The sequence below is a fragment of the Symphalangus syndactylus genome, chromosome Y (assembly GCF_028878055.3).
Source record: "Symphalangus syndactylus isolate Jambi chromosome Y, NHGRI_mSymSyn1-v2.1_pri, whole genome shotgun sequence".
Taxonomy (NCBI): domain Eukaryota; kingdom Metazoa; phylum Chordata; class Mammalia; order Primates; family Hylobatidae; genus Symphalangus; species Symphalangus syndactylus.
Window position 1 is genome coordinate 13,091,877 of NC_072448.2, and position 21,847 is coordinate 13,113,723.

Here is a 21,847-nt window from a genome sequence, read left to right on the forward strand (position 1 = left end):
CTCTCTCAGTTGAATGCAAGTTTCGTAGCGAAGTTTCACAGATTTTTTTCTGTGTGGCTTATAGTTGAAGATATTCCACTTTCCACGATAGGCCTCGAGGCGCTCCAAAAATCCAATTGCAGTTGATACAAAAATAGTGTTTTGAAACTGCTGAATCAAAAGGAAAGTTCAACTCTGTGAGTTGAATGCAGAGAACAGAAAGGATTTCCACAGCAGTATTCTGTGTATTCTCTACTTGAAGATATTTTGTTTTTCACCGTAGGCCTCAAAGATCTCCAAATGTCCACCTGCATATTGTACAAGAAGGTTGTTTCAAAACCGCTCCGTCACCATAAAGGTTCTACACTGTGAGCTGAAGGCACAGATCAGAAAGTAGTTTCACAGAACGATTCTGTGTAGTTGTAGTGGGAAAATATTTTGAATTTCACTGTATGCCTCAATGTTCTCCGAATATCCACTTCCAGGTTCTACAAAAGGAGTGTTTCGAAACAGCTCAATCAAAGGAACTTTTCAACTCAGTGAGGTGAATGCAAGCATCAGAAAGAAGTTTCACAGAGTGCTTCTGTGTACTTTTTATTTGAAGATATACATTTTTCCAAGAGAGGCCTCAAAGCTGTCCAAATGTCCACTTGCAGATGCTTCAAAAAGAGTGTTTCAAAACTGCTCAGTCAAAAGAAAAGTTCAACTCTCTGAGGTGAATGCACAGAATGGAAAGAAATTTGAAAGAATGCTTCTCTGTAGTTTTTCTGTGAAGATATTCCTTTTTCCACAATAGGCTTAAAGCGCTCCAAATGTCCACTTGCAGTTTATGTAGAAAGAGTGTATCAAAATAACTCAATCAAAAGAAAGGTTCCACTCGGTGTGATGAATGTAGAGAATAGAAACAATTTCCAGAGAAGTATTCTGTGTAGTTTTTACATGAACATGTTGCGTTTTTCATCATAGGCGTCAAAGACCCGCAAATGTCCACTGGCAGATACTATAAGAAGAGTGTTTCAAAACTGCTGAAACAAAAGAAACGTTCTTCTCTTTTAGAGGAACGCGCAGATCAGAAAGGAGTTTCAGAGAATGATTCTGCATAGTTTCCTGGGAAGATATTTCTTTTATGACTTTAGGCCTCTCTGTTCTCCAAATATCCACTTGCAGATTCTTCATCAAGGGTGTTTCAAAACAGCTCAATGAAATGAAATGTTAAAGTCAGTGAAACGATTGCATGGATAAGAAGGAAGTTACACAGTACGCTTCTGTTTAGTTTTTATTTGAGGATATCCCTTTTTAAAAGACAGGCCTCAAACCCCTCCAAATGTCCACCTGCAGATTCTGCGCAAAGTGAGTTTCGAAACTCCTCATTCTAAAGAGAGTTTCTACTCTGTGTGTTGAACGCAGAGAAGAGAAAGTAGCTTCACAAAATTCTTCTGTCTAGTTTCCAGGGGAAGATATTTCGAGTTTCACCATCGGCCTCAAAGTACTCAAAATGTCCACTGGCAGATACTACAGAAAGAGTGTCTCAAAACTGCTCAATCAAAAGTAAGGTTCAACCTTGCTAGACGAATACACAGATCAGGAAGAAGTTTCACAGACTGCTTCCGTGTCGTTTTTAAGGCGAGATATTTCCTTTTTCACTGTAGGCCTCAATGCTCAAGAAATGTTCAATTGCAGATTCAACGAAGATTTTCACAACTGCTCAGTCAAAGGAAAGGTTCTACTCTGTGAGGTGGATTATCTGAAAAGAAAGAAGTTTCACAGAATGCTTCTGCTCAGGTTTTATGGGAAGATATATCGTTATTGCCAGATACCTCAAGGTTCTCCAAATGTCCAATTGCAGATACTACAAAAGACGGTTTCAAAACTGCTCAATCAAAAGTAAGGTTCAAATCTCTTAGTTGAATGCAGAGATCAGAAAGATATTTCACAGAATGCTTCCTTGCATTTTTTACGGGATGATATTTCTTTTTCCACCATTGGCCTCAATGCTCTTGAAATGTCCAATTGCAGATTCTCGGAAAAGCCTGTTTGAAAGCTGCACAATCGAAAGAAATTTTCCCCCCTCTGAGATGAATGCACGGATCATAATGACGTTTCACACAGATTACTTCTGTGTTGATCACATTTGAAGATATTCTATTTTCCCCGATAGGCCTCAAAGCACTCCAAATGTCCACTGGCGGTTTACACCAAAAGAGTGTTTCAAAACTGCTCAATCGAAAGAAAACTTCAACACGCTGTGAGATGAATGCACAGGAACCCTGATGAATGCAGAGACTAGAAAGAGTTTCCACCGCAGTATTCTGTGTAGTTTTCAGTTGAAGGTATTTCGTTTTTCACAATAGGCCACACAGACCTCCGAACATCCACTTGCAGATTCAACAAAAAGTTGTTGCAAAACAGCTCAATGAAAAGGAGGTTTGAATTCAATGAGATGAACGCACAGATGTGAAAGAAGTTTCACGGAATGATTCTGTGTAGTGTTTTTTGTATACATCCCTTATTTCACGTTTGGCCTGAAAGCACTCCATGTGTCCCCCTGCAGATTCTCCAAAAAGAGTGTGTCAAAACTGCTGAATCAGAAGAAAGGTTCAACCCTGTCACAAGAATGAACACAATAGAAAGAAGTTTCACGGATTGCTTCTGTGTACTTTCTATGGGAAGATATTTCGTTCTTCACTGTAGGCCTCAACGATCTCCAAATGTCCACTTGTGGATTCTACAAAAGGAGTGTTTCAAAACTGCTCAATGTAACGTAAGGTTCACCTCTGTGAGTTGAATGCACACATCAAAAAGGAGTTTCACAGGATGCTTCCGTGTAGTTTTTATGGGAAGCCATTTCTTTTTTCACCACGGGCCCCAATGCTCCAGAAATGTCCAACTGCAAATTCTTCGGAAAGCCTGCTTCAAACCTGCACAATCAAAAGAAAGTTTCCCCTCTCTCAGTTGAATGCAAGTTTCGTAGCGAAGTTTCACAGATTTTTTTCTGTGTGGCTTATAGTTGAAGATATTCCACTTTCCACGATAGGCCTCGAGGCGCTCCAAAAATCCAATTGCAGTTGATACAAAAATAGTGTTTTGAAACTGCTGAATCAAAAGGAAAGTTCAACTCTGTGAGTTGAATGCAGAGAACAGAAAGGATTTCCACAGCAGTATTCTGTGTATTCTCTACTTGAAGATATTTTGTTTTTCACCGTAGGCCTCAAAGATCTCCAAATGTCCACCTGCGTATTGTACAAGAAGGTTGTTTCAAAACCGCTCCGTCACCATAAAGGTTCTACACTGTGAGCTGAAGGCACAGATCAGAAAGTAGTTTCACAGAACGATTCTGTGTAGTTGTAGTGGGAAAATATTTTGAATTTCACTGTATGCCTCAATGTTCTCCGAATATCCACTTCCAGGTTCTACAAAAGGAGTGTTTCGAAACAGCTCAATCAAAGGAAGTTTTCAACTCAGTGAGGTGAATGCAAGCATCAGAAAGAAGTTTCACAGAGTGCTTCTGTGTACTTTTTATTTGAAGATATACATTTTTCCAAGAGAGGCCTCAAAGCTGTCCAAATGTCCACTTGCAGATGCTTCAAAAAGAGTGTTTCAAAACTGCTCAGTCAAAAGAAAAGTTCAACTCTCTGAGGTGAATGCACAGAATGGAAAGAAATTTGAAAGAATGCTTCTCTGTAGTTTTTCTGTGAAGATATTCCTTTTTCCACAACAGGCTTAAAGCGCTCCAAATGTCCACTTGCAGTTTATGTAGAAAGAGTGTATCAAAATAACTCAATCAAAAGAAAGGTTCCACTCGGTGTGATGAATGTAGAGAATAGAAACAATTTCCAGAGAAGTATTCTGTGTAGTTTTTACATGAACATGTTGCGTTTTTCATCATAGGCGTCAAAGATCCGCAAATGTCCACTGGCAGATACTATAAGAAGATTGTTTCAAAACTGCTGAAACAAAAGAAACGTTCTTCTCTTTTAGAGGAACGCGCAGATCAGAAAGGAGTTTCAGAGAATGATTCTGCATAGTTTCCTGGGAAGACATTTCTTTTATGACTTTAGGCCTCTCTGTTCTCCAAATATCCACTTGCAGATTCTTCATCAAGGGTGTTTCAAAACAGCTCAATGAAATGAAATGTTAAAGTCAGTGAAACGATTGCATGGATAAGAAGGAAGTTACACAGTACGCTTCTGTTTAGTTTTTATTTGAGGATATCCCTTTTTAAAAGACAGGCCTCAAACCCCTCCAAATGTCCACCTGCAGATTCTGCGCAAAGTGAGTTTCGAAACTCCTCATTCTAAAGAGAGTTTCTACTCTGTGTGTTGAACGCAGAGAAGAGAAAGTAGCTTCACAAAATTCTTCTGTCTAGTTTCCAGGGGAAGATATTTCGAGTTTCACCATCGGCCTCAAAGTACTCAAAATGTCCACTGGCAGATACTACAGAAAGAGTGTCTCAAAACTGCTCAATCAAAAGTAAGGTTCAACCTTGCTAGACGAATACACAGATCAGGAAGAAGTTTCACAGACTGCTTCCGTGTCGTTTTTAAGGCGAGATATTTCCTTTTTCACTGTAGGCCTCAATGCTCAAGAAATGTTCAATTGCAGATTCAACGAAGATTTTCACAACTGCTCAGTCAAAGGAAAGGTTCTACTCTGTGAGGTGGATTATCTGAAAAGAAAGAAGTTTCACAGAATGCTTCTGCTCAGGTTTTATGGGAAGATATATCGTTATTGCCAGATACCTCAAGGTTCTCCAAATGTCCAATTGCAGATACTACAAAAGACGGTTTCAAAACTGCTCAATCAAAAGTAAGGTTCAAATCTCTTAGTTGAATGCAGAGATCAGAAAGATATTTCACAGAATGCTTCCTTGCATTTTTTACGGGATGATATTTCTTTTTCCACCATTGGCCTCAATGCTCTTGAAATGTCCAATTGCAGATTCTCGGAAAAGCCTGTTTGAAAGCTGCACAATCGAAAGAAATTTTCCCCCCTCTGAGATGAATGCACGGATCATAATGACGTTTCACACAGATTACTTCTGTGTTGATCACATTTGAAGATATTCTATTTTCCCCGATAGGCCTCAAAGCACTCCAAATGTCCACTGGCGGTTTACACCAAAAGAGTGTTTCAAAACTGCTCAATCGAAAGAAAACTTCAACACGCTGTGAGATGAATGCACAGGAACCCTGATGAATGCAGAGACTAGAAAGAGTTTCCACCGCAGTATTCTGTGTAGTTTTCAGTTGAAGGTATTTCGTTTTTCACAATAGGCCACACAGACCTCCGAACATCCACTTGCAGATTCAACAAAAAGTTGTTGCAAAACAGCTCAATGAAAAGGAGGTTTGAATTCAATGAGATGAACGCACAGATGTGAAAGAAGTTTCACGGAATGATTCTGTGTAGTGTTTTTTGTATACATCCCTTATTTCACGTTTGGCCTGAAAGCACTCCATGTGTCCCCCTGCAGATTCTCCAAAAAGAGTGTGTCAAAACTGCTGAATCAGAAGAAAGGTTCAACCCTGTCACAAGAATGAACACAATAGAAAGAAGTTTCACGGATTGCTTCTGTGTACTTTCTATGGGAAGATATTTCGTTCTTCACTGTAGGCCTCAACGATCTCCAAATGTCCACTTGTGGATTCTACAAAAGGAGTGTTTCAAAACTGCTCAATGTAACGTAAGGTTCACCTCTGTGAGTTGAATGCACACATCAAAAAGGAGTTTCACAGGATGCTTCCGTGTAGTTTTTATGGGAAGCCATTTCTTTTTTCACCACGGGCCCCAATGCTCCAGAAATGTCCAACTGCAGATTCTTCGGAAAGCCTGCTTCAAACCTGCACAATCAAAAGAAAGTTTCCCCTCTCTCAGTTGAATGCAAGTTTCGTAGCGAAGTTTCACAGATTTTTTTCTGTGTGGCTTATAGTTGAAGATATTCCACTTTCCACGATAGGCCTCGAGGCGCTCCAAAAATCCAATTGCAGTTGATACAAAAATAGTGTTTTGAAACTGCTGAATCAAAAGGAAAGTTCAACTCTGTGAGTTGAATGCAGAGAACAGAAAGGATTTCCACAGCAGTATTCTGTGTATTCTCTACTTGAAGATATTTTGTTTTTCACCGTAGGCCTCAAAGATCTCCAAATGTCCACCTGCGTATTGTACAAGAAGGTTGTTTCAAAACCGCTCCGTCACCATAAAGGTTCTACACTGTGAGCTGAAGGCACAGATCAGAAAGTAGTTTCACTGAACGATTCTGTGTAGTTGTTGTGGGAAAATATTTTGAATTTCACTGTATGCCTCAATGTTCTCCGAATATCCACTTCCAGGTTCTACAAAAGGAGTGTTTCGAAACAGCTCAATCAAAGGAAGTTTTCAACTCAGTGAGGTGAATGCAAGCATCAGAAAGAAGTTTCACAGAGTGCTTCTGTGTACTTTTTATTTGAAGATATACATTTTTCCAAGAGAGGCCTCAAAGCTGTCCAAATGTCCACTTGCAGATGCTTCAAAAAGAGTGTTTCAAAACTGCTCAGTCAAAAGAAAAGTTCAAATCTCTGAGGTGAATGCACAGAATGGAAAGAAATTTGAAAGAATGCTTCTCTGTAGTTTTTCTGTGAAGATATTCCTTTTTCCACAACAGGCTTAAAGCGCTCCAAATGTCCACTTGCAGTTTATGTAGAAAGAGTGTATCAAAATAACTCAATCAAAAGAAAGGTTCCACTCGGTGTGATGAATGTAGAGAATAGAAACAATTTCCAGAGAAGTATTCTGTGTAGTTTTTACATGAACATGTTGCGTTTTTCATCATAGGCGTCAAAGATCCGCAAATGTCCACTGGCAGATACTATAAGAAGAGTGTTTCAAAACTGCTGAAACAAAAGAAACGTTCTTCTCTTTTAGAGGAACGCGCAGATCAGAAAGGAGTTTCAGAGAATGATTCTGCATAGTTTCCTGGGAAGACATTTCTTTTATGACTTTAGGCCTCTCTGTTCTCCAAATATCCACTTGCAGATTCTTCATCAAGGGTGTTTCAAAACAGCTCAATGAAATGAAATGTTAAAGTCAGTGAAACGATTGCATGGATAAGAAGGAAGTTACACAGTACGCTTCTGTTTAGTTTTTATTTGAGGATATCCCTTTTTAAAAGACAGGCCTCAAACCCCTCCAAATGTCCACCTGCAGATTCTGCGCAAAGTGAGTTTCGAAACTCCTCATTCTAAAGAGAGTTTCTACTCTGTGTGTTGAACGCAGAGAAGAGAAAGTAGCTTCACAAAATTCTTCTGTCTAGTTTCCAGGGGAAGATATTTCGAGTTTCACCATCGGCCTCAAAGTACTCAAAATGTCCACTGGCAGATACTACAGAAAGAGTGTCTCAAAACTGCTCAATCAAAAGTAAGGTTCAACCTTGCTAGACGAATACACAGATCAGGAAGAAGTTTCACAGACTGCTTCCGTGTCGTTTTTAAGGCGAGATATTTCCTTTTTCACTGTAGGCCTCAATGCTCAAGAAATGTTCAATTGCAGATTCAACGAAGATTTTCACAACTGCTCAGTCAAAGGAAAGGTTCTACTCTGTGAGGTGGATTATCTGAAAAGAAAGAAGTTTCACAGAATGCTTCTGCTCAGGTTTTATGGGAAGATATATCGTTATTGCCAGATACCTCAAGGTTCTCCAAATGTCCAATTGCAGATACTACAAAAGACGGTTTCAAAACTGCTCAATCAAAAGTAAGGTTCAAATCTCTTAGTTGAATGCAGAGATCAGAAAGATATTTCACAGAATGCTTCCTTGCATTTTTTACGGGATGATATTTCTTTTTCCACCATTGGCCTCAATGCTCTTGAAATGTCCAATTGCAGATTCTCGGAAAAGCCTGTTTGAAAGCTGCACAATCGAAAGAAATTTTCCCCCCTCTGAGATGAATGCACGGATCATAATGACGTTTCACACAGATTACTTCTGTGTTGATCACATTTGAAGATATTCTATTTTCCCCGATAGGCCTCAAAGCACTCCAAATGTCCACTGGCGGTTTACACCAAAAGAGTGTTTCAAAACTGCTCAATCGAAAGAAAACTTCAACACGCTGTGAGATGAATGCACAGGAACCCTGATGAATGCAGAGACTAGAAAGAGTTTCCACCGCAGTATTCTGTGTAGTTTTCAGTTGAAGGTATTTCGTTTTTCACAATAGGCCACACAGACCTCCGAACATCCACTTGCAGATTCAACAAAAAGTTGTTGCAAAACAGCTCAATGAAAAGGAGGTTTGAATTCAATGAGATGAACGCACAGATGTGAAAGAAGTTTCACGGAATGATTCTGTGTAGTGTTTTTTGTATACATCCCTTATTTCACGTTTGGCCTGAAAGCACTCAATGTGTCCCCCTGCAGATTCTCCAAAAAGAGTGTGTCAAAACTGCTGAATCAGAAGAAAGGTTCAACCCTGTCACAAGAATGAACACAATAGAAAGAAGTTTCACGGATTGCTTCTGTGTACTTTCTATGGGAAGATATTTCGTTCTTCACTGTAGGCCTCAACGATCTCCAAATGTCCACTTGTGGATTCTACAAAAGGAGTGTTTCAAAACTGCTCAATGTAACGTAAGGTTCACCTCTGTGAGTTGAATGCACACATCAAAAAGGAGTTTCACAGGATGCTTCCGTGTAGTTTTTATGGGAAGCCATTTCTTTTTTCACCACGGGCCCCAATGCTCCAGAAATGTCCAACTGCAGATTCTTCGGAAAGCCTGCTTCAAACCTGCACAATCAAAAGAAAGTTTCCCCTCTCTCAGTTGAATGCAAGTTTCGTAGCGAAGTTTCACAGATTTTTTTCTGTGTGGCTTATAGTTGAAGATATTCCACTTTCCACGATAGGCCTCGAGGCGCTCCAAAAATCCAATTGCAGTTGATACAAAAATAGTGTTTTGAAACTGCTGAATCAAAAGGAAATTTCAACTCTGTGAGTTGAATGCAGAGAACAGAAAGGATTTCCACAGCAGTATTCTGTGTATTCTCTACTTGAAGATATTTTGTTTTTCACCGTAGGCCTCAAAGATCTCCAAATGACCACCTGCGTATTGTACAAAAAGGTTGTTTCAAAACCGCTCCGTCACCATAAAGGTTCTACACTGTGAGCTGAAGGCACAGATCAGAAAGTAGTTTCACTGAACGATTCTGTGTAGTTGTTGTGGGAAAATATTTTGAATTTCACTGTATGCCTCAATGTTCTCCGAATATCCACTTCCAGGTTCTACAAAAGGAGTGTTTCGAAACAGCTCAATCAAAGGAAGTTTTCAACTCAGTGAGGTGAATGCAAGCATCAGAAAGAAGTTTCACAGAGTGCTTCTGTGTACTTTTTATTTGAAGATATACATTTTTCCAAGAGAGGCCTCAAAGCTGTCCAAATGTCCACTTGCAGATGCTTCAAAAAGAGTGTTTCAAAACTGCTCAGTCAAAAGAAAAGTTCAACTCTCTGAGGTGAATGCACAGAATGGAAAGAAATTTGAAAGAATGCTTCTCTGTAGTTTTTCTGTGAAGATATTCCTTTTTCCACAACAGGCTTAAAGCGCTCCAAATGTCCACTTGCAGTTTATGTAGAAAGAGTGTATCAAAATAACTCAATCAAAAGAAAGGTTCCACTCGGTGTGATGAATGTAGAGAATAGAAACAATTTCCAGAGAAGTATTCTGTGTAGTTTTTACATGAACATGTTGCGTTTTTCATCATAGGCGTCAAAGATCCGCAAATGTCCACTGGCAGATACTATAAGAAGATTGTTTCAAAACTGCTGAAACAAAAGAAACGTTCTTCTCTTTTAGAGGAACGCGCAGATCAGAAAGGAGTTTCAGAGAATGATTCTGCATAGTTTCCTGGGAAGACATTTCTTTTATGACTTTAGGCCTCTCTGTTCTCCAAATATCCACTTGCAGATTCTTCATCAAGGGTGTTTCAAAACAGCTCAATGAAATGAAATGTTAAAGTCAGTGAAACGATTGCATGGATAAGAAGGAAGTTACACAGTACGCTTCTGTTTAGTTTTTATTTGAGGATATCCCTTTTTAAAAGACAGGCCTCAAACCCCTCCAAATGTCCACCTGCAGATTCTGCGCAAAGTGAGTTTCGAAACTCCTCATTCTAAAGAGAGTTTCTACTCTGTGTGTTGAACGCAGAGAAGAGAAAGTAGCTTCACAAAATTCTTCTGTCTAGTTTCCAGGGGAAGATATTTCGAGTTTCACCATCGGCCTCAAAGTACTCAAAATGTCCACTGGCAGATACTACAGAAAGAGTGTCTCAAAACTGCTCAATCAAAAGTAAGGTTCAACCTTGCTAGACGAATACACAGATCAGGAAGAAGTTTCACAGACTGCTTCCGTGTCGTTTTTAAGGCGAGATATTTCCTTTTTCACTGTAGGCCTCAATGCTCAAGAAATGTTCAATTGCAGATTCAACGAAGATTTTCACAACTGCTCAGTCAAAGGAAAGGTTCTACTCTGTGAGGTGGATTATCTGAAAAGAAAGAATTTTCACAGAATGCTTCTGCTCAGGTTTTATGGGAAGATATATCGTTATTGCCAGATACCTCAAGGTTCTCCAAATGTCCAATTGCAGATACTACAAAAGACGGTTTCAAAACTGCTCAATCAAAAGTAAGGTTCAAATCTCTTAGTTGAATGCAGAGATCAGAAAGATATTTCACAGAATGCTTCCTTGCATTTTTTACGGGATGATATTTCTTTTTCCACCATTGGCCTCAATGCTCTTGAAATGTCCAATTGCAGATTCTCGGAAAAGCCTGTTTGAAAGCTGCACAATCGAAAGAAATTTTCCCCCCTCTGAGATGAATGCACGGATCATAATGACGTTTCACACAGATTACTTCTGTGTTGATCACATTTGAAGATATTCTATTTTCCCCGATAGGCCTCAAAGCACTCCAAATGTCCACTGGCGGTTTACACCAAAAGAGTGTTTCAAAACTGCTCAATCGAAAGAAAACTTCAACACGCTGTGAGATGAATGCACAGGAACCCTGATGAATGCAGAGACTAGAAAGAGTTTCCACCGCAGTATTCTGTGTAGTTTTCAGTTGAAGGTATTTCGTTTTTCACAATAGGCCACACAGACCTCCGAACATCCACTTGCAGATTCAACAAAAAGTTGTTGCAAAACAGCTCAATGAAAAGGAGGTTTGAATTCAATGAGATGAACGCACAGATGTGAAAGAAGTTTCACGGAATGATTCTGTGTAGTGTTTTTTGTATACATCCCTTATTTCACGTTTGGCCTGAAAGCACTCCATGTGTCCCCCTGCAGATTCTCCAAAAAGAGTGTGTCAAAACTGCTGAATCAGAAGAAAGGTTCAACCCTGTCACAAGAATGAACACAATAGAAAGAAGTTTCACGGATTGCTTCTGTGTACTTTCTATGGGAAGATATTTCGTTCTTCACTGTAGGCCTCAACGATCTCCAAATGTCCACTTGTGGATTCTACAAAAGGAGTGTTTCAAAACTGCTCAATGTAACGTAAGGTTCACCTCTGTGAGTTGAATGCACACATCAAAAAGGAGTTTCACAGGATGCTTCCGTGTAGTTTTTATGGGAAGCCATTTCTTTTTTCACCACGGGCCCCAATGCTCCAGAAATGTCCAACTGCAGATTCTTCGGAAAGCCTGCTTCAAACCTGCACAATCAAAAGAAAGTTTCCCCTCTCTCAGTTGAATGCAAGTTTCGTAGCGAAGTTTCACAGATTTTTTTCTGTGTGGCTTATAGTTGAAGATATTCCACTTTCCACGATAGGCCTCGAGGCGCTCCAAAAATCCAATTGCAGTTGATACAAAAATAGTGTTTTGAAACTGCTGAATCAAAAGGAAATTTCAACTCTGTGAGTTGAATGCAGAGAACAGAAAGGATTTCCACAGCAGTATTCTGTGTATTCTCTACTTGAAGATATTTTGTTTTTCACCGTAGGCCTCAAAGATCTCCAAATGACCACCTGCGTATTGTACAAAAAGGTTGTTTCAAAACCGCTCCGTCACCATAAAGGTTCTACACTGTGAGCTGAAGGCACAGATCAGAAAGTAGTTTCACTGAACGATTCTGTGTAGTTGTTGTGGGAAAATATTTTGAATTTCACTGTATGCCTCAATGTTCTCCGAATATCCACTTCCAGGTTCTACAAAAGGAGTGTTTCGAAACAGCTCAATCAAAGGAAGTTTTCAACTCAGTGAGGTGAATGCAAGCATCAGAAAGAAGTTTCACAGAGTGCTTCTGTGTACTTTTTATTTGAAGATATACATTTTTCCAAGAGAGGCCTCAAAGCTGTCCAAATGTCCACTTGCAGATGCTTCAAAAAGAGTGTTTCAAAACTGCTCAGTCAAAAGAAAAGTTCAACTCTCTGAGGTGAATGCACAGAATGGAAAGAAATTTGAAAGAATGCTTCTCTGTAGTTTTTCTGTGAAGATATTCCTTTTTCCACAACAGGCTTAAAGCGCTCCAAATGTCCACTTGCAGTTTATGTAGAAAGAGTGTATCAAAATAACTCAATCAAAAGAAAGGTTCCACTCGGTGTGATGAATGTAGAGAATAGAAACAATTTCCAGAGAAGTATTCTGTGTAGTTTTTACATGAACATGTTGCGTTTTTCATCATAGGCGTCAAAGATCCGCAAATGTCCACTGGCAGATACTATAAGAAGATTGTTTCAAAACTGCTGAAACAAAAGAAACGTTCTTCTCTTTTAGAGGAACGCGCAGATCAGAAAGGAGTTTCAGAGAATGATTCTGCATAGTTTCCTGGGAAGACATTTCTTTTATGACTTTAGGCCTCTCTGTTCTCCAAATATCCACTTGCAGATTCTTCATCAAGGGTGTTTCAAAACAGCTCAATGAAATGAAATGTTAAAGTCAGTGAAACGATTGCATGGATAAGAAGGAAGTTACACAGTACGCTTCTGTTTAGTTTTTATTTGAGGATATCCCTTTTTAAAAGACAGGCCTCAAACCCCTCCAAATGTCCACCTGCAGATTCTGCGCAAAGTGAGTTTCGAAACTCCTCATTCTAAAGAGAGTTTCTACTCTGTGTGTTGAACGCAGAGAAGAGAAAGTAGCTTCACAAAATTCTTCTGTCTAGTTTCCAGGGGAAGATATTTCGAGTTTCACCATCGGCCTCAAAGTACTCAAAATGTCCACTGGCAGATACTACAGAAAGAGTGTCTCAAAACTGCTCAATCAAAAGTAAGGTTCAACCTTGCTAGACGAATACACAGATCAGGAAGAAGTTTCACAGACTGCTTCCGTGTCGTTTTTAAGGCGAGATATTTCCTTTTTCACTGTAGGCCTCAATGCTCAAGAAATGTTCAATTGCAGATTCAACGAAGATTTTCACAACTGCTCAGTCAAAGGAAAGGTTCTACTCTGTGAGGTGGATTATCTGAAAAGAAAGAATTTTCACAGAATGCTTCTGCTCAGGTTTTATGGGAAGATATATCGTTATTGCCAGATACCTCAAGGTTCTCCAAATGTCCAATTGCAGATACTACAAAAGACGGTTTCAAAACTGCTCAATCAAAAGTAAGGTTCAAATCTCTTAGTTGAATGCAGAGATCAGAAAGATATTTCACAGAATGCTTCCTTGCATTTTTTACGGGATGATATTTCTTTTTCCACCATTGGCCTCAATGCTCTTGAAATGTCCAATTGCAGATTCTCGGAAAAGCCTGTTTGAAAGCTGCACAATCGAAAGAAATTTTCCCCCCTCTGAGATGAATGCACGGATCATAATGACGTTTCACACAGATTACTTCTGTGTTGATCACATTTGAAGATATTCTATTTTCCCCGATAGGCCTCAAAGCACTCCAAATGTCCACTGGCGGTTTACACCAAAAGAGTGTTTCAAAACTGCTCAATCGAAAGAAAACTTCAACACGCTGTGAGATGAATGCACAGGAACCCTGATGAATGCAGAGACTAGAAAGAGTTTCCACCGCAGTATTCTGTGTAGTTTTCAGTTGAAGGTATTTCGTTTTTCACAATAGGCCACACAGACCTCCGAACATCCACTTGCAGATTCAACAAAAAGTTGTTGCAAAACAGCTCAATGAAAAGGAGGTTTGAATTCAATGAGATGAACGCACAGATGTGAAAGAAGTTTCACGGAATGATTCTGTGTAGTGTTTTTTGTATACATCCCTTATTTCACGTTTGGCCTGAAAGCACTCCATGTGTCCCCCTGCAGATTCTCCAAAAAGAGTGTGTCAAAACTGCTGAATCAGAAGAAAGGTTCAACCCTGTCACAAGAATGAACACAATAGAAAGAAGTTTCACGGATTGCTTCTGTGTACTTTCTATGGGAAGATATTTCGTTCTTCACTGTAGGCCTCAACGATCTCCAAATGTCCACTTGTGGATTCTACAAAAGGAGTGTTTCAAAACTGCTCAATGTAACGTAAGGTTCACCTCTGTGAGTTGAATGCACACATCAAAAAGGAGTTTCACAGGATGCTTCCGTGTAGTTTTTATGGGAAGCCATTTCTTTTTTCACCACGGGCCCCAATGCTCCAGAAATGTCCAACTGCAGATTCTTCGGAAAGCCTGCTTCAAACCTGCACAATCAAAAGAAAGTTTCCCCTCTCTCAGTTGAATGCAAGTTTCGTAGCGAAGTTTCACAGATTTTTTTCTGTGTGGCTTATAGTTGAAGATATTCCACTTTCCACGATAGGCCTCGAGGCGCTCCAAAAATCCAATTGCAGTTGATACAAAAATAGTGTTTTGAAACTGCTGAATCAAAAGGAAAGTTCAACTCTGTGAGTTGAATGCAGAGAACAGAAAGGATTTCCACAGCAGTATTCTGTGTATTCTCTACTTGAAGATATTTTGTTTTTCACCGTAGGCCTCAAAGATCTCCAAATGTCCACCTGCGTATTGTACAAGAAGGTTGTTTCAAAACCGCTCCGTCACCATAAAGGTTCTACACTGTGAGCTGAAGGCACAGATCAGAAAGTAGTTTCACAGAACGATTCTGTGTAGTTGTAGTGGGAAAATATTTTGAATTTCACTGTATGCCTCAATGTTCTCCGAATATCCACTTCCAGGTTCTACAAAAGGAGTGTTTCGAAACAGCTCAATCAAAGGAAGTTTTCAACTCAGTGAGGTGAATGCAAGCATCAGAAAGAAGTTTCACAGAGTGCTTCTGTGTACTTTTTATTTGAAGATATACATTTTTCCAAGAGAGGCCTCAAAGCTGTCCAAATGTCCACTTGCAGATGCTTCAAAAAGAGTGTTTCAAAACTGCTCAGTCAAAAGAAAAGTTCAACTCTCTGAGGTGAATGCACAGAATGGAAAGAAATTTGAAAGAATGCTTCTCTGTAGTTTTTCTGTGAAGATATTCCTTTTTCCACAACAGGCTTAAAGCGCTCCAAATGTCCACTTGCAGTTTATGTAGAAAGAGTGTATCAAAATAACTCAATCAAAAGAAAGGTTCCACTCGGTGTGATGAATGTAGAGAATAGAAACAATTTCCAGAGAAGTATTCTGTGTAGTTTTTACATGAACATGTTGCGTTTTTCATCATAGGCGTCAAAGATCCGCAAATGTCCACTGGCAGATACTATAAGAAGATTGTTTCAAAACTGCTGAAACAAAAGAAACGTTCTTCTCTTTTAGAGGAACGCGCAGATCAGAAAGGAGTTTCAGAGAATGATTCTGCATAGTTTCCTGGGAAGACATTTCTTTTATGACTTTAGGCCTCTCTGTTCTCCAAATATCCACTTGCAGATTCTTCATCAAGGGTGTTTCAAAACAGCTCAATGAAATGAAATGTTAAAGTCAGTGAAACGATTGCATGGATAAGAAGGAAGTTACACAGTACGCTTCTGTTTAGTTTTTATTTGAGGATATCCCTTTTTAAAAGACAGGCCTCAAACCCCTCCAAATGTCCACCTGCAGATTCTGCGCAAAGTGAGTTTCGAAACTCCTCATTCTAAAGAGAGTTTCTACTCTGTGTGTTGAACGCAGAGAAGAGAAAGTAGCTTCACAAAATTCTTCTGTCTAGTTTCCAGGGGAAGATATTTCGAGTTTCACCATCGGCCTCAAAGTACTCAAAATGTCCACTGGCAGATACTACAGAAAGAGTGTCTCAAAACTGCTCAATCAAAAGTAAGGTTCAACCTTGCTAGACGAATACACAGATCAGGAAGAAGTTTCACAGACTGCTTCCGTGTCGTTTTTAAGGCGAGATATTTCCTTTTTCACTGTAGGCCTCAATGCTCAAGAAATGTTCAATTGCAGATTCAACGAAGATTTTCACAACTGCTCAGTCAAAGGAAAGGTTCTACTCTGTGAGGTGGATTATCTGAAAAGAAAGAAGTTTCACAGAATGCTTCTGCTCAGGTTTTATGGGAAGATATATCGTTATTGCCAGATACCTCAAGGTTCTCCAAATGTCCAATTGCAGATACTACAAAAGACGGTTTCAAAACTGCTCAATCAAAAGTAAGGTTCAAATCTCTTAGTTGAATGCAGAGATCAGAAAGATATTTCACAGAATGCTTCCTTGCATTTTTTACGGGATGATATTTCTTTTTCCACCATTGGCCTCAATGCTCTTGAAATGTCCAATTGCAGATTCTCGGAAAAGCCTGTTTGAAAGCTGCACAATCGAAAGAAATTTTCCCCCCTCTGAGATGAATGCACGGATCATAATGACGTTTCACACAGATTACTTCTGTGTTGATCACATTTGAAGATATTCTATTTTCCCCGATAGGCCTCAAAGCACTCCAAATGTCCACTGGCGGTTTACACCAAAAGAGTGTTTCAAAACTGCTCAATCGAAAGAAAACTTCAACACGCTGTGAGATGAATGCACAGGAACCCTGATGAATGCAGAGACTAGAAAGAGTTTCCACCGCAGTATTCTGTGTAGTTTTCAGTTGAAGGTATTTCGTTTTTCACAATAGGCCACACAGACCTCCGAACATCCACTTGCAGATTCAACAAAAAGTTGTTGCAAAACAGCTCAATGAAAAGGAGGTTTGAATTCAATGAGATGAACGCACAGATGTGAAAGAAGTTTCACGGAATGATTCTGTGTAGTGTTTTTTGTATACATCCCTTATTTCACGTTTGGCCTGAAAGCACTCCATGTGTCCCCCTGCAGATTCTCCAAAAAGAGTGTGTCAAAACTGCTGAATCAGAAGAAAGGTTCAACCCTGTCACAAGAATGAACACAATAGAAAGAAGTTTCACGGATTGCTTCTGTGTACTTTCTATGGGAAGATATTTCGTTCTTCACTGTAGGCCTCAACGATCTCCAAATGTCCACTTGTGGATTCTACAAAAGGAGTGTTTCAAAACTGCTCAATGTAACGTAAGGTTCACCTCTGTGAGTTGAATGCACACATCAAAAAGGAGTTTCACAGGATGCTTCCGTGTAGTTTTTATGGGAAGCCATTTCTTTTTTCACCACGGGCCCCAATGCTCCAGAAATGTCCAACTGCAGATTCTTCGGAAAGCCTGCTTCAAACCTGCACAATCAAAAGAAAGTTTCCCCTCTCTCAGTTGAATGCAAGTTTCGTAGCGAAGTTTCACAGATTTTTTTCTGTGTGGCTTATAGTTGAAGATATTCCACTTTCCACGATAGGCCTCGAGGCGCTCCAAAAATCCAATTGCAGTTGATACAAAAATAGTGTTTTGAAACTGCTGAATCAAAAGGAAAGTTCAACTCTGTGAGTTGAATGCAGAGAACAGAAAGGATTTCCACAGCAGTATTCTGTGTATTCTCTACTTGAAGATATTTTGTTTTTCACCGTAGGCCTCAAAGATCTCCAAATGTCCACCTGCGTATTGTACAAGAAGGTTGTTTCAAAACCGCTCCGTCACCATAAAGGTTCTACACTGTGAGCTGAAGGCACAGATCAGAAAGTAGTTTCACAGAACGATTCTGTGTAGTTGTAGTGGGAAAATATTTTGAATTTCACTGTATGCCTCAATGTTCTCCGAATATCCACTTCCAGGTTCTACAAAAGGAGTGTTTCGAAACAGCTCAATCAAAGGAAGTTTTCAACTCAGTGAGGTGAATGCAAGCATCAGAAAGAAGTTTCACAGAGTGCTTCTGTGTACTTTTTATTTGAAGATATACATTTTTCCAAGAGAGGCCTCAAAGCTGTCCAAATGTCCACTTGCAGATGCTTCAAAAAGAGTGTTTCAAAACTGCTCAGTCAAAAGAAAAGTTCAACTCTCTGAGGTGAATGCACAGAATGGAAAGAAATTTGAAAGAATGCTTCTCTGTAGTTTTTCTGTGAAGATATTCCTTTTTCCACAACAGGCTTAAAGCGCTCCAAATGTCCACTTGCAGTTTATGTAGAAAGAGTGTATCAAAATAACTCAATCAAAAGAAAGGTTCCACTCGGTGTGATGAATGTAGAGAATAGAAACAATTTCCAGAGAAGTATTCTGTGTAGTTTTTACATGAACATGTTGCGTTTTTCATCATAGGCGTCAAAGATCCGCAAATGTCCACTGGCAGATACTATAAGAAGAGTGTTTCAAAACTGCTGAAACAAAAGAAACGTTCTTCTCTTTTAGAGGAACGCGCAGATCAGAAAGGAGTTTCAGAGAATGATTCTGCATAGTTTCCTGGGAAGACATTTCTTTTATGACTTTAGGCCTCTCTGTTCTCCAAATATCCACTTGCAGATTCTTCATCAAGGGTGTTTCAAAACAGCTCAATGAAATGAAATGTTAAAGTCAGTGAAACGATTGCATGGATAAGAAGGAAGTTACACAGTACGCTTCTGTTTAGTTTTTATTTGAGGATATCCCTTTTTAAAAGACAGGCCTCAAACCCCTCCAAATGTCCACCTGCAGATTCTGCGCAAAGTGAGTTTCGAAACTCCTCATTCTAAAGAGAGTTTCTACTCTGTGTGTTGAACGCAGAGAAGAGAAAGTAGCTTCACAAAATTCTTCTGTCTAGTTTCCAGGGGAAGATATTTCGAGTTTCACCATCGGCCTCAAAGTACTCAAAATGTCCACTGGCAGATACTACAGAAAGAGTGTCTCAAAACTGCTCAATCAAAAGTAAGGTTCAACCTTGCTAGACGAATACACAGATCAGGAAGAAGTTTCACAGACTGCTTCCGTGTCGTTTTTAAGGCGAGATATTTCCTTTTTCACTGTAGGCCTCAATGCTCAAGAAATGTTCAATTGCAGATTCAACGAAGATTTTCACAACTGCTCAGTCAAAGGAAAGGTTCTACTCTGTGAGGTGGATTATCTGAAAAGAAAGAAGTTTCACAGAATGCTTCTGCTCAGGTTTTATGGGAAGATATATCGTTATTGCCAGATACCTCAAGGTTCTCCAAATGTCCAATTGCAGATACTACAAAAGACGGTTTCAAAACTGCTCAATCAAAAGTAAGGTTCAAATCTCTTAGTTGAATGCAGAGATCAGAAAGATATTTCACAGAATGCTTCCTTGCATTTTTTACGGGATGATATTTCTTTTTCCACCATTGGCCTCAATGCTCTTGAAATGTCCAATTGCAGATTCTCGGAAAAGCCTGTTTGAAAGCTGCACAATCGAAAGAAATTTTCCCCCCTCTGAGATGAATGCACGGATCATAATGACGTTTCACACAGATTACTTCTGTGTTGATCACATTTGAAGATATTCTATTTTCCCCGATAGGCCTCAAAGCACTCCAAATGTCCACTGGCGGTTTACACCAAAAGAGTGTTTCAAAACTGCTCAATCGAAAGAAAACTTCAACACGCTGTGAGATGAATGCACAGGAACCCTGATGAATGCAGAGACTAGAAAGAGTTTCCACCGCAGTATTCTGTGTAGTTTTCAGTTGAAGGTATTTCGTTTTTCACAATAGGCCACACAGACCTCCGAACATCCACTTGCAGATTCAACAAAAAGTTGTTGCAAAACAGCTCAATGAAAAGGAGGTTTGAATTCAATGAGATGAACGCACAGATGTGAAAGAAGTTTCACGGAATGATTCTGTGTAGTGTTTTTTGTATACATCCCTTATTTCACGTTTGGCCTGAAAGCACTCCATGTGTCCCCCTGCAGATTCTCCAAAAAGAGTGTGTCAAAACTGCTGAATCAGAAGAAAGGTTCAACCCTGTCACAAGAATGAACACAATAGAAAGAAGTTTCACGGATTGCTTCTGTGTACTTTCTATGGGAAGATATTTCGTTCTTCACTGTAGGCCTCAACGATCTCCAAATGTCCACTTGTGGATTCTACAAAAGGAGTGTTTCAAAACTGCTCAATGTAACGTAAGGTTCACCTCTGTGAGTTGAATGCACACATCAAAAAGGAGTTTCACAGGATGCTTCCGTGTAGTTTTTATGGGAAGCCATTTCTTTTTTCACCACGGGCCCCAATGCTCCAGAAATGTCCAACTGCAGATTCTTCGGAAAGCCTGCTTCAAACCTGCACAATCAAAAGAAAGTTTCCCCTCTCTCAGTTGAATGCAAGTTTCGTAGCGAAGTTTCACAGATTTTTTTCTGTGTGGCTTATAGTTGAAGATATTCCACTTTCCACGATAGGCCTCGAGGCGCTCCAAAAATCCAATTGCAGTTGATACAAAAATAGTGTTTTGAAACTGCTGAATCAAAAGGAAATTTCAACTCTGTGAGTTGAATGCAGAGAACAGAAAGGATTTCCACAGCAGTATTCTGTGTATTCTCTACTTGAAGATATTTTGTTTTTCACCGTAGGCCTCAAAGATCTCCAAATGTCCACCTGCGTATTGTACAAGAAGGTTGTTTCAAAACCGCTCCGTCACCATAAAGGTTCTACACTGTGAGCTGAAGGCACAGATCAGAAAGTAGTTTCACAGAACGATTCTGTGTAGTTGTAGTGGGAAAATATTTTGAATTTCACTGTATGCCTCAATGTTCTCCGAATATCCACTTCCAGGTTCTACAAAAGGAGTGTTTCGAAACAGCTCAATCAAAGGAAGTTTTCAACTCAGTGAGGTGAATGCAAGCATCAGAAAGAAGTTTCACAGAGTGCTTCTGTGTACTTTTTATTTGAAGATATACATTTTTCCAAGAGAGGCCTCAAAGCTGTCCAAATGTCCACTTGCAGATGCTTCAAAAAGAGTGTTTCAAAACTGCTCAGTCAAAAGAAAAGTTCAACTCTCTGAGGTGAATGCACAGAATGGAAAGAAATTTGAAAGAATGCTTCTCTGTAGTTTTTCTGTGAAGATATTCCTTTTTCCACAACAGGCTTAAAGCGCTCCAAATGTCCACTTGCAGTTTATGTAGAAAGAGTGTATCAAAATAACTCAATCAAAAGAAAGGTTCCACTCGGTGTGATGAATGTAGAGAATAGAAACAATTTCCAGAGAAGTATTCTGTGTAGTTTTTACATGAACATGTTGCGTTTTTCATCATAGGCGTCAAAGATCCGCAAATGTCCACTGGCAGATACTATAAGAAGAGTGTTTCAAAACTGCTGAAACAAAAGAAACGTTCTTCTCTTTTAGAGGAACGCGCAGATCAGAAAGGAGTTTCAGAGAATGATTCTGCATAGTTTCCTGGGAAGATATTTCTTTTATGACTTTAGGCCTCTCTGTTCTCCAAATATCCACTTGCAGATTCTTCATCAAGGGTGTTTCAAAACAGCTCAATGAAATGAAATGTTAAAGTCAGTGAAACGATTGCATGGATAAGAAGGAAGTTACACAGTACGCTTCTGTTTAGTTTTTATTTGAGGATATCCCTTTTTAAAAGACAGGCCTCAAACCCCTCCAAATGTCCACCTGCAGATTCTGCGCAAAGTGAGTTTCGAAACTCCTCATTCTAAAGAGAGTTTCTACTCTGTGTGTTGAACGCAGAGAAGAG